A 13871-nucleotide genomic window follows, 5' to 3' on the forward strand; every position below is an offset into this window, starting at 1 on the left:
AAGGAACTGAGTTCAATCCCCCGTACCAAAAAAAAAAAAAAAAAAAAAAAAAAAAAAAAAAAAATCACATAAAGTAAACATTTATAAGAGAAAAGTGAAGAATGAAGAATTCTTCCTCAGCTGCCTTCTCTTCAACTCTACTCTCCCTCAGTTGCCATAGTGAATGATTTGGACTTTATCTTCCAAACTTCTCTTTCTGTGTAGTCTGTATATGTCTTACTTGCATAAATGCTCTTACGAAGGCCATTTGGTTTATATAGTAACTGTCTTAGCAGACTTCACATCATCTGTTTCTTCTCAAGTCCTCATTTTCCCCTTGCTCTGAGCTGCTGAATGGGACCTCAGCAGCAGTGATGGATTTCAGAGCCCAGCAGCTGAGCCACTGGCTAATTTTTCTCCCTGAAGCTAGATATCTAAAAGGCACATTCTCAGGGTTACCTCACTGCCCTTTAGTTTACTACTTTTAGTACAAATGGCCAGAAAATTTCCTCTCAGAATGTACATCAGTTCATGTCCTTTCTCTCTTTCAAGTTCTCCAAAAGGACCTATTTTATTGGGAATAGAAGCAAAATTTGTACAACAGTCTCAGTGTCGTGGTGGCTGACCTGTGCCCACCCCTTACCTCCCTAACTCCCTGTCTTCCACTTCCTCCTTGCTTTCTCCATTCAAGTTACTCTTGAGATAATAAGTTTCTTGAACATACAGAGCAAGATCAATCTTTGGCTGCCCACCTCACTGAAAAAAATAGAAGCAACCACTACACAGCTCAGGTGGCTTTTCCCTCTGCTGGGGAACTCTGTCCCCAGATTGCCCTTGGCACGTTCCCTGACCTTTCTCAAGTGTGTGCTCAGCTATGACATTTTTGGTAAGGTAGACCCCCACCACGTGACTGAAAACAGCAATCTTGACCTTGACGCTCCTGATCCCTTAACCTCTTTGTGTTTTTGTAGCATTAAGCACAGGCAAGAGCATACATATTATATTTTTCGTGGGTATTTTGTGTTGTTCCTGAACAGAATGTAACTCTCCAGATACAGGGTTTTAATCAGTGCAGTTCTAGAGCCTAAGAGAGTGCCAAACAAGAATAACCAGCCAGCAAACATTTGAAGATGCATGGGTAAGCACATAGACATTTGTATTTAGGAGTTAGTATGGCAACGTACATTAGTGTACAGGAAGTAGATTTAGACTGGTAGGCTGCATCAGTTATTTGCTAAACAAGGAGATAAGAATGGACTTATCTGATGTATCTAAAACCTACTCAACACAATTCATAGGGAGGTTCATTTAACAATTATGGAATAATTATAAATAGCACAGAGGAATACCTGAAACATTAAATGTCTATTCATGCCATTCCTATTATTTTAATATGTATCATACTTAATAAGAATGGAATCATTCTCTAATGACATTTATACAGCTTGATTTTGTACTCAGTGAAATATCATTTTTATTTCTAAATAGAAGGTAAGTTTTTCACTTAATCATTTATTCAGTAAAAACCTAGAAGTGCACACTCTGCCTTTGAGACCAATTATATATTGTTTATTCTTCATTTTTATAACTTAAAGTTCTATAGAATTTACATGCAATCATGTAATCATCCTCTTATAATTAATATTTTAATGACCCAGAGGTTTTGTTGTATATACTTCCCTTTTGGCATAATCTAACTAAGTTAAAATGAATATTGTAGCACTATAATGGGCCTTTACATATTCTTGAAATCATGGCATGCCCTCTGAAGCCATGTGTTACAGTATATCAAAGATAATATTTATCTGACCCACTGAAGAAGCAATTTATATTTTGAAGCCACTCTATATATTCAATAGACATGAGTTATTTTGTCTGGGCAGCCTTTCCTCTTTTTACAGTTGTTCATCTTTTCCCTTCAAGCTACTAGTTTCTACAAAATTGTCCCTTTTTTTTACTCTCTAATAGCATCTCTGTTTCCATCAGACTTAAAGACGTATCCTTATAAGAGCTGCTTCAGGGTGACATGGATTGGTCCCCAAAGCTACTGACTCTAACTAGGAAATATTAAGGCTCATCTGAAACTTTGAACATCAGATCATGGCGGGTAATGCCAACATCGTTTCAATGGTAGTAACTGTAAGAAGGGCAACTTAAGTGGAATCCAGTCTTATTTCTGAATCCGTGGACAAAATATGTACAAGTAAAGAAAGGCAATGATGCCTATACAAGAACAAGACAAGTTAAGGGTCGGGGGAGCGAGCACTCTGAGTATGTCTGAGTTCTAGTTCCAATTGGTTTTAAGTCCTAGCACTTTTTGCCTCCCCAGTGAATAAGTTATTTAAGACTTTTCTTGAATTCTGCCAGCCAAGACATTGCTTTTTTATTTTTTAAGGAATTTCAGTTTTGTTCCTATATCTTACAGCCAGACCAATCAAGTGTTTACTGTGTTTTGGTAGTTTTGCTGTAATTTGGGATATTAAAAGTAAGGAAAAGGAGTTCTTCATAAAGAAATCCATGATAATGCTATATTAACAAAATATATTTCAATGACATACCTCATATAAGACATGCTATGAGTCATAACTTAGGAGGCATAGGAAGACATTCTAAGGTACAGACTCCACACCATCATTTGGAACTGCCTCTCTAGGTCAGTCAGATTATTTGCTTAGACAAACAAGACTTAGACAAGGGCTAGGACTGGAAACCTTAAGGAGAAGGCTTTCTTCATGGGGCCTTTTCCTCTCCCAAGGTAATTAACCACACACATACTTGAGAAGCCTTTGCTTGACAAAGTCCCTTTTTGATGTGCCACTCTCACCACCAGTTAAATGCAGCAGAAATTTCTCCAGCCCCATTGACTCTGAGGAAAGATGCCTTGTTACTAAGAGACTGGGAAATTCAATCATCCTGTATTTGTTAATAATGATAGTGATCTATGGACTGTGAGCTGCTGGGTGCTCTGAGCCTTTTTAGTTTCTGACAAGTAGGCCTTCAGCCATCTGTCCCTCTAGGGAAGTAAACAACTCTAGAAAGTCTTCTGAAATTTTCTTTAGCTCATTCCAGAGAAGCATTCTTTAAACTTTAATGTGTAGATGAATGGTTCTAGGAACTCAGGAAATGCACATTGTGATTCAGCAGCCTTGGGATTCTGCATTCCTACCCAGCTGCCAGGTGAGGTGTCTGCTGTTACACTGCAGACTGCATTTCCATTAGTGAGCGCTGGAGAATTTCTGGTTTCTGGTCCTGTTCAGTGCTCTAATGCAATGTCAAAGTTTTACAAACTTTTTGATATATCTCTCCAATACAGAACAGTAGCTCCCAACACACCCGTTAGATATACCATACTGTATGAAATGCAAAACTTTTTTCTGATTTTTTTCTCCTTCTGGAAACTGAAACATCAACCAGAGAAACCCTAGTATTCATCATGGTTCTCATGCCACTAATGGTTATTTATGAGGTTGAAACATTACATAGCCAATGATGTGTATGTCGGTCAGTGCTTACTAGAGAAACAGGTTTAATGCCAGATATACAGATATATAAGGATTTGCAGTGTAATTGTGGAGTAACTGTCCAATTTCTCCTTGATAATCTGGGTCAGTCACCCCGGCTAACACCGTAAACCCCTTTTTAGCTTGTTTACTGAGAGGCATGAGGAGATCAAAAAGAGCAGAGGGAAGTCTTAGCTTCTAGTTCAATGGAATAATTGTTATACTTCCTGGTACAAGCCTCCTCCCTTCTGGAACTAAGGCTTCTAGGCCAACAGAACAGAAGGTCATGGGAACAGGAAGAACAGTTTTGCGAGGGGATCACTGAAGGTTTTGATCAGTGGTACCATTCCCACTTCCACCCCTTGATTCCTGGACCTGTGAATCCTGGCTATGGGGAAAAAAAGTACCATAGAGTGGACACTGATCCAAAGCACATACAGTCTTTTGAAAAACTTTATCCCAGTCCTGAAAGCTATTGCCACCAGCTGGCACTGTGACTGCAACTTCAAAAGTGCATTCCACCTTTCTATCAATCCAGCTTCTTCTGGAATCTGTGAAACATGGTAAGACCAGTGAACTCCATGAGCATGAACCCATTGCCTCATTTCTGTGTCTGTAAATTACGTTCCTTGGTCACAGGCAATGCTGTGTGGAATTCTATGACAGTGGAAAAAACATTTATGTTTTATCTGTGGATGGTGGCTTTGCAGAAGCATTGCATATTGGGAAGACAAATGTGTGTCAGTAAAAACAAATGTTGTCCTTTCCATGATGCAACTAACTGGTCCAATATAATCAACCTGCCATCAGGTCACAGGCTGATCACTCAGAGGAATGGTACCATACTGGGGACTCAGCATTGGTCTCTGCTGCTGGCATACTTAATATTCAGCAGTGGCTGTAGCCAGATTGGCCTTGGCGAATGGGAGAATGATTCCACCTTGCCGAAACCACACATAACCTCCGTTCCTGTGACTATGGCCACTCTTGAGCCCATTGGGCAATGACGGGTTGCTGAAGAGATGGTGACCACTGTCTACAGAACAGGGCATACCATTACCTCTGTTGTTAAAGTTCATTTCCGCTGAAGTCACTTTTTGGTGCTCATAGTTGCTTTTCTTGTCGAAACAGATGCAATGAGCAAAGAAAGCCAAATATTTATGCGACGCTCTTAGTGCATAGAAAAGTATGTTTTTACTACATTAAATTCGGGGTTCAAATTAGCTCTTATCAGGTATACAGAAAGAGAAAATAATTGCAGAGAAAAATCTCCGGCCTGTGTGTTTCTGCACATTAACATTTTATTTGTCCCAATCTAGACATTTGCTTATTAATCAATAAAATTTATTTTTCTTTTTTCCCATAGACATTTAAATAATATACAGGTAGAAACTCAAAAATTATTCATTGATCCAATCATTGTAATAACAATGTCACTATCTCTCTTGATGCAAAATCTACCCTCTCTCATTTCACAGTGTCTTCCTCAGATAGTGTTAACTAGAATATTAGAGGAAGCTCCAGATTCATTATAACCTTTGCCAGAAGTCTGTGCACATCAGAGATAATAAAAGGATGTGCTTTCCTTTGATATGTACCTGTTACCACATTATGTCTTTGTCCCAGGGTATTGAGAGCAAGATACAGAATGTTGCTCTTCTAGGTTGCCTTGAATCCAGCTCAAGTGGGTAATGATTAATACTGCTCTCAACAGATGTTCTGGTACTAAGGAGAGATATAGAACACTTTCAGCCTAGTTCCCTTGCAACAAGTGCCCACACTGTAAAAAATCATCATCAACATTAGTGTCCTCTTAGACAGAAGTGGGAGCCTGAATGCTTTTGCATCTTAAATCTCAGCCCTCCCTAGAGATGAGGTCTGCAATATGTTTGTCAGTCGCTTGTTACAGCAAACTGTTTTACTTCTGTGTAGCATTTTCTTTCTAAACAAGTACATCACCACAGTGATTTCTCTGGACTACTAAACTTGCCCATAAAATTATCAAAAAATTATGACAGATTATTGGTTCTACACTTTCATACATATAAACATTTATAATAGGTAGAGGCTTTGTTGCTTATATTGGACCCTAACTGTACTCCTATCACTAATAGCATTAGGTTTTAAAAGGAATAAACCAAAATGCTTGGCCTTGAACAAGACGATACAGTTTCACTTAAAGTCCTGACATTAATAATTTCTGGTCCTTAATTGCCAATTTTTATAAATAATGATGTTATGATTTTCTAGTATCTATGCATGTATGATTGGTAATTTCAAAATGCCTCTGAATATTGTCATATCAGATGTCAATTACTTAAACTTGCAAACAATATATGAATAAATAATCTTATTCACTGAACATAACCATATCATATCATTTTTTTTTTTTTTGGTACTGGAGATCGAACTCCAGTCCTTGCGCTTGTGAGGCAGGCCGCAGAACCACTGAACTAAATCCCCAGCCCTCATAGAATGATTTTTAAAGAATATTAGCAATATTTATTATTTGAAAATGTAGTATGATATTCACGGACCTCAGTGGAAAAGATTCTCTTGACATCTTGGGTAGTGCAACTGCAATGTAAATTTTCTAACAGCCAGAAGGTGGATTTATTTCCATACTTCAGTGAGAAGTAATTGTCTTCTCTGAGTTCTTCATACCTTGGGTATGGAACAAAAAAATGAGAGTTACTCACTTGTCACACATGATTACACATCCAAATGAAAAAGGTGGGGTCATCACTTAGAGGAGTACACTGACATTTGGGAACCTTACAGATTCCAACAATATGATTTATTTTAACACAATTTCACTTCCTGGAGGACAGTATAATTATCAGAAAGCAGTAGCAACAATTAACTCTAAAGAGGAAACTAATTTGAATATATCAGGAATGTGATTCCCAAGGTTTAAACTTTTAAAAATTAGCCACACTTGCTGGTCAGAGTAGGCATATTTGTAATTCCATCCATTTGAGAGGCTGAGCAGGAGGACTGCAAGGTACAACAACTTGACAAGACTCTGTCCAACTCCCTACAATGAATGTAATGATTATGTACTGCAAACACATACCAATAAAATTAAAAATAAGAAAACTTCTAAAAGGGACTAGGTATATAGCTCGGTGGTAAAGCAATTGCTTAGAATGTGCCAGGCCCTTAATTTCCAGTAGAGGAAAGAAAGACAGAAGAAGGGAAGGAGGGAGGGAGGAGGGAGGGAAAGGAAAGAGAGAGAGAGAAAAGAAAGAATGGGAAAAGAAGTGAGAAAAGCAAAGAGGAAAAAATTAGCAGCATTTGTTTTGGTTCTATTTGACATTTGTATTTCTCATCAAAGTAATATTTTAAACTAAAAAACTTAAAATATGCAAAAAATTATAATTAATGTCCTAGATATCCATGTACTTGCCACCAACATTAAATATTTCTGAAAATTCACAGTATTTGTTTTCATTAAAATAAACTTACAGATAACCAGCAGTCCATATTTGCATTTTCCCACTTTTCATCTTTTGTCACAGAATAAGTTGGTATAAGTAATTTTATGCAGTCTTCTGAAATTTATTCTTTTTATAATACAAATTTATACCATGTGCTCTATATTTCAAGAATTCACGATATTTCATATTTTTTAATTTTCCTTTTTTTCCTCTCATATTTTGATAACACATGCAATTCTGTTTTCTTTATTTTTACTATTATACAAGATTCCATTGAATGAATAAATCAAATCAACTATAGTTATGTGTTAATGTGGCTGTTGAGAGGAGTAATTTCATTATTCCTTCCACTAGAACAATTAATGCTTAAGTGAACATTGTAGTGCACATTCCTCTTTGGCATATATGAGGGTTATTCCCTAAGCTAAGTAAAGTGCAGCTGCTGGTAATAACATTTTCACATACACTACCTGTTGCCACATTGCTCTACTAAGTTGTTCCAATTGTTGCTCCCAGCAGTAGAATATGAATTGCCATTGTGCCTCATTCTAAATAACTATTGGTGTTTCCTTCTGTTACGGCTTGTATCTAGATGTCCCCCCAAAGCCTCATGTACTCACAGGTGAAGCATTTTGGAGCTGACCGGATCTAGGCATTAAGGGTGTGTGGTACTAAATTAGTCCACTGATTGGAATTAGCATAATTCTGGGTGATAGCACTCAAAATGCTTGTAGCCTGGATGGGAGAAAAAGAATGAGCAGACTGGCTGCTTGTCACTTGCTGCTTTGCAGACCTTCTGCCTGCCACACCATGAACTGTTTCTCCTCTGCTAGTCCCTTCTGCCATGCCATCCTGCCTTGGTGTCAGCCGATTATGGACTGAAACCTCTACAAACTGAACTGAAATAAACCTTTCCTCCTTTAACTTTGGTTTCGAATATTTTGTCCCAGCAATGAGAAAAGCAATGAAAACAAATCTGCCTCTTATAGTAGTGTGATTGTAAATGACAACATATTTGTTTTAATTTCTCTGTCCTTGAAAGACCAATGAGGACTCTATACATCTTTTCACATTTTAATTATCCATTAAAGTTGCTTTTTCATATCTGAATCCTATTCTCTATTTTTGATTTATAGTTATATCTATATTTTAATATCAATTTTTAGTTAAGTGAGTTGTAATTCCTTTAGTGCAAATCATTTATGAAAAGCTAAGACATCAAAAAGAAATTGGAAGCACTTCAAATCTTTACTTATCCCTTCTAGGTGGGAGTAAATTTTCAGATGACCACTTTATACTACACTTTTTGATCATCTCAGTATTATACTTCAAAAAATAATTCTTATAACTTTATAAAACTCCATAAAATAATGAATAAATATAGGGAAAGTGGATTTACATATGATATCTGTTGTAACTACTTTAGGATAGAAGGTAATTTTTTATTATTAATAATTTGGTGGATTTGAGACATTTTAGAGATAGATGGGAGTGTTGAGTGTAACCCACTTGCAAATCAGGAAGTTAGCCTTAATAATTTCATGAGTACTGACAAGAGACATGAAATTCCTAGGTCACAGAAAAAAAGAGTTTATTACTCCCACATGGCAAGTGGCACAAGCTTCATTTTTGCACTGATGCTCTGCCTGTCTTTCCCAACAGATTCCATAGAAGTGACAGCATTCCACGTGCATGCTGAACGTGCAGCAGATTTATGAGATAGCTGGAAACCCTCAAGTATAGAGTGCCTGTGTTATTTATAAGTAGTAAGAATCACTGGCACTTTCCTTTCAGGGAGAAAATACCTCTATTATATTAGCAAGAAAATATGCTCTTTGCTTTGAAGAGAAACACTATGTCTGTCTTCCAAGACTGTCTGCCATATAACTATTCTTGAAAAGCTATTCTACAACAAAAGCATAGTTATCACCACTGCTCATATAAAACAGAGAGTGGGAGAGGGAGGGATGGAGGGAGGGGGAGGAAGAGGAAGAGGGAGGGAGGGAAAGACAGAGAGGAGAGAGAGAGAGAGGAGATTTTTATTTTCAGAATAATTTTCCTAAACTTGTGGCTGAGCAAGTACAATGATACTTTCATGAGTAAATTGAATAATTTGCTTCAAGATCAATTTTGTAAATTAATTATAAACTGAAAATATAACTTTCAATTAAAAATAATAAATGTACATGATTAAAAATATTCCAATCATACAAAAAAGTTTGCAGTAAAAAACAACAGCACCCTGCTCTGACCCTTGCCACCACTAATCCCACAGCTCAGAATTAAATGCTTTCAATTATTTAGCTTTGCATTTTCTAATTTGTCTTCTGCAATAATATGCTGTTAGGTTAACACCTTAGTTATTAGTTACCTCAGTTTAATTCACCCAGTATGAATGTTAATCAATATTTTTGTTTCAATAAATGAGATAAAAGTTAAATAAAAGAAACATAGGGAGGCAGAGGGAAGAGGATTGCCATGAGTTCCAGGTCAGCGTGAGCTACATAATGAGTCCAGGGCCAGCATGAACTACAAAGTGAGACCCTGTCTCATTAAAAAAAAAAAAAAAAAAAAAAAAAAAGGCCCAAAAGACAAAAAAGAGAGCCCTTTCTTAATAAAAAAAAAAAAAAAAAAAAAAAATAGCCTGAATTTCATTGTTCATCAGTGATGTGATATGTAAATGTAAAGTTGTTTCTTCAAAATTTTGGACTATTTACAATTTAGTCACCCCTCTGATGACATACTTGGAATTTAATCAGCATTATTAATATTTTATTCATTGTTTTCTTAAGTCTAGACAATCAACAAAACATTGTTGAGCTGTGATATGCCGTGCTTGATTATTTCTGTGGTATAAACATTCTTGTCATGACTGATACCCAGTTGCCTGCTTGATGTCATTCATCTTTCAAAGCACTGGAAGCACTGAGTCACAGCTCACTGTTGCATAGAATTCAACCACACGAACTCGGTGATTCACCTCAAGAGCACATACAGATAACAGTAAAGTGCAACAACTGTTTTGATTTTTAGTAATGGTTATGTTAAGCAGGTCACAACATTTCTGAAAGTTTAGCAGTTGACTGAAGAGATTGTATGAGCTGGCTCCATCACATCAACTATTATTTTAAATCAATATGCAAACTGTCAGTCTCTGATGTATTAATTCTGCGCGTTTTCTTCTGTATTCCTGCATTAAAAGATGAAAATTTAGGGCCAGGGATTTAGCTCAGTGGTTCTACTGCTCGCCTGGCAAGCATAAGGACCTGAGTTCAATCCCTGGTACAAAAAAGCAAAAGATGAAAATTTAGCTCATTATGTTTCTTCCTCATGTACTCAAATTCCATTGTAGCTCCCCAACCACTTTCTTCCTAGAAGTCAGGCTTTGTGTATCTCCCTTTCACAGACTAGGACTAATATGTATAAGCAATAGGATATTGAAGACATAAAAGTGTGTAATATTCAAGAGCAGGATAAAAAGCTTCTGTGTCTTCTGCCTTCTTTCTTCTTCTGGGAGAAGCCGCCATGCCCTGAGGACACCACATTTCCCCATGGACAGGTTTCTGGGGGGAAACAGCATGATCCTGCTAGCCATAGGCCTAATCCAACTTGAAAACATCCCCAGGCCCAGGACACCTTTAAACAACTGCAACCATAATATGTACAATCTTTGTGTTTATATACAGTTAAAAAATATAGAATCAAAAGAAAAGAGGCTTTAGTTTCTAAAATATGAAGTAAGATGCTAGACTGGATGAAATATGTGTTCTCTTATGACTCTGTGACTCTGTGGTTCCAGCAGATACATTTCATTCTTCTTGATATATTCTTGCAAATATTTTAAAGGAAGTTATTAAATGCCACTGAACAAAATAAATGATTTTTACCTGAATCTACTCTCTATCTTCTGAATTATCTGAATCTTCTCTCTTCTGGGTATTATCTTGGCCCAAGCCACAGAATATTGGCCTCCTGCCAGTTTAAAATCCACCTCTGCATAGTGTTGGAAGAGAGTTTCTTGTACTGCAAATCTGATTGTGTCACCCCGCCCTCTACTGACAACTCTATAGTGATACTTAGAATGAAGTCCAGTCCCTCAACAAGGCCTTTTACTAAGTCTGAGATCTTGACCTTGTCTGATCTTCCACTGAACGTCAGGCATTTGCCCTCACTTCAACTTACTGGTTGCTTGCTTCCTTGAGTATGCCAAATTCTTTCTTCTCTTGGCTCATCTGTCTGCCAGTTCTTCCAAAATTGCCCTCTCTTCTACAGTTCCAGGGGCTTTCCTCCTACAAGGAAAGCCTCATAAAAGACTATTCTTATTATCAGTCTCTCTCCCTTTCCTTTGTTTATCTGATCCTTTTCCACAGTTTGAAATGATTTACTTGTTGATGAGGGCAGGAAATATCTCTCTAGTACTGATCACTGTATCCTGTGTGACTGACCTCATCTCTGAGACACTAGTGGGTGATAAATATTCCATGTAAAAGGAAAGGAACTAAAATTAGTTATTTTTATATAAAATGTACCATTGGAGTAAATTTTTAGAAAAGTGCTAACTGTCCACAGAGAGTAAAACAAGTTACAAATTGTTTCTCTCAACATATACTTTTATACTCAAACTGCATCAAATCAAACCTGTTTGTATTCAGATTTTTTTTGAGGCTGATTGTGCTTGAAATTGGATGCATTTTTAGAATAATTTATGCATCAAAAAAGAGTATAATGCTCTAGTGATGCAAGGCCCCTGAGGGCAGAGATTCAAGTAAAATATTCATGAAGCTTAAATGCAAAAGACATGAGATTTTCAATGGTATTTTAACATTGTATCTTTGTACAAGGGAATTGTTAAATGTAAAGCTGTGAGAGAAGATAAATATTTAAGACAAGAAAAAAGGCCTATAAAATGAATTCTTGCCTCTCCAGTTTTTAGGTATTATTTTCTGTGTGTGTGTGTGTGTGTGTGTGTGTGTGTGTGTGTGTTCATAGTGGGTAGTATTAGAACTTCTGTTATAAGCATTATAAAAATTAAACTTATTTCTTTTGATAAGATTGGCTAAGGGTTTATCAATTTCATTTAATTTTTTAAGGAGCCCTTCATTTCCCAGTACTAAAAAAAAAAGAACCATTCATTCATTCATTTATTCTTTAATTCTTTGCATTGTTTTCTTAGTCTCAAGAGCATTAATTGCTGTTCTAACACAAAGCCATTCCTAGAAGCAAGTATAACACCAAAACCATAGAAGGATCCACTGAAAAAAGAGAGTTCCAGTGTCTTGGATGAACATAGATGCAAAAATCTTCAATAAGAGACTGGTAAACAATATGTGGTCAATCATCAAGAAGATTATACACCATGACCAAATAGGATCCATCCTGGGATGCAGGGATAGTTCAATACATGCAAATCAGTAAGTGTAATACACCATATTAACAGAGCTAAGGAAAAAAATCCCATGATCATCTCAATATATGCAGAAAAAAACATTTGACAATGTCCAATGCCTAATCTTGATAAAAACCCTACAGAAAAGTGGTGTAGTATTTCGTTCAATCTAATAAAAACCATCTATAACAAACCAAGAGCCAACACCATACTAAGCAGTTAAAAACTGAAAGCTTTCACAGTAAAATCAATAACAAGGTTGTCCACTGTCACTCCTGTTATTTAATATGGTTCTGGAAGCATTAGCCAGAGCAAAGCAAGAGAAAGAAATTAAAAGAATAAAGATAAGAAAAGAAAATGTTAAGCTGTCATTATTTATAGATAACACAGTACTCTACATAAAGGACTCCAAAAACTCCATGAAAAGACTTCTAGATTTGATAACCAAATTTAGTAGCATAGCTGGATACAAAATCAACATTCCAAAATTAATAGCATCCTATACACAAACAATAGCATTCTATACACAAAACCTTTCACAATAGCATCCAAAAAAAGAAAAAAATAAACAAATACCTAAGAATCAATCTAACAAAGAAGTAAAAGGTTTTTACATTGAAAACAATATTTTGAAAAAGGAGATCAGTGAGGATATCAGAAGATGGAAACATATCCCCTGCTCATGGGTAGAAAGAACCAACATAATGAAAAAGTCCATGCTCCCTAAATTGTTATACAGATTTAATTCAATCTCAATCAAAATGCCAATAACATACCTCACAGAACTATAGAAAGCAGTCCTAAAATTTATTTGGAACCAGAAGAGACTTAGAATAGCAAACATAATTCTGAGCAACAAAGGAAAGGCATGAGGTATCACAATCCCTGACCTGAAATTATACTACAAAGACGCTGTTATAAAAACAGTATGGTACTAGCAAAGAAAAGAGACCCAACGATCAACAGACCAGAATACAAGATGCAGAAACAACTCCAAACACACTCTTTCACCTTATCTTTGGCAAAGGGCCAAGCAAGCTTCTTTGGAATAAAGATACCTCTTTACTAAATGATGCTGAAAAAACTGGCTTTCCACATGCTAAAAATTAAAACTAGACCCATATCTATAAGCATGCACTAAATTAAAATCAAGATGGATCAAGTGATCTAAATATTAAAACAAACACTGAATCTGATGAAAGATAGAACAGGTGGAACTCATGAAGACAGGTGTAGGTAAAGACATTATGATCAAAATCCTGATTGCATGGGAAATATTACAGAGAATCAACAACTGGGATCTCATTTTATTAAAAAGCACAGCAAAAGGAATCAACACAATGAAGAGACAACCATAGATTGAGAAAAACTTTTGCCAGCTGTTCCTCAAAAGACGATCTAGAGTGTATAAAGATCTAGAATGTAAAGGTATCTAGAATATAAAAAGAAATCAAAGAAATCACCCCCACCCCAAATTTAAAGACCCAATCCAAAAATGGGCATTTGAAATGGATAGACAATTCTCAGATGAAGGAGTACAAATGGAAAAAAAAAAAAAATATATAT

At 36.3% G+C, this 13871-nt stretch overlaps 1 protein-coding gene and 1 long non-coding RNA gene across 2 annotated transcripts in view; both read left to right on the forward strand.

Annotated features, from left to right (window-relative positions):
• Positions 1 to 12210, forward strand: part of LOC104850623 — a 55926-nt gene extending 43716 nt beyond the window's left edge. The window contains exon 3 of the long non-coding RNA XR_777027.1: positions 12093 to 12210. This is a non-coding gene — a long non-coding RNA (uncharacterized LOC104850623). The remainder of the gene's footprint in view (positions 1 to 12092) is intronic.
• Positions 1 to 13871, forward strand: part of Grid2 (glutamate ionotropic receptor delta type subunit 2) — a 405281-nt gene that overhangs the window by 270267 nt on the left and 121143 nt on the right. The window lies entirely within an intron of this gene.

This window comes from Fukomys damarensis, unplaced genomic scaffold, assembly GCF_012274545.1.
Source record: "Fukomys damarensis isolate Sample0158 unplaced genomic scaffold, DMR_v1.0_HiC HiC_scaffold_32, whole genome shotgun sequence".
In the NCBI taxonomy this organism is placed as follows: domain Eukaryota; kingdom Metazoa; phylum Chordata; class Mammalia; order Rodentia; family Bathyergidae; genus Fukomys; species Fukomys damarensis.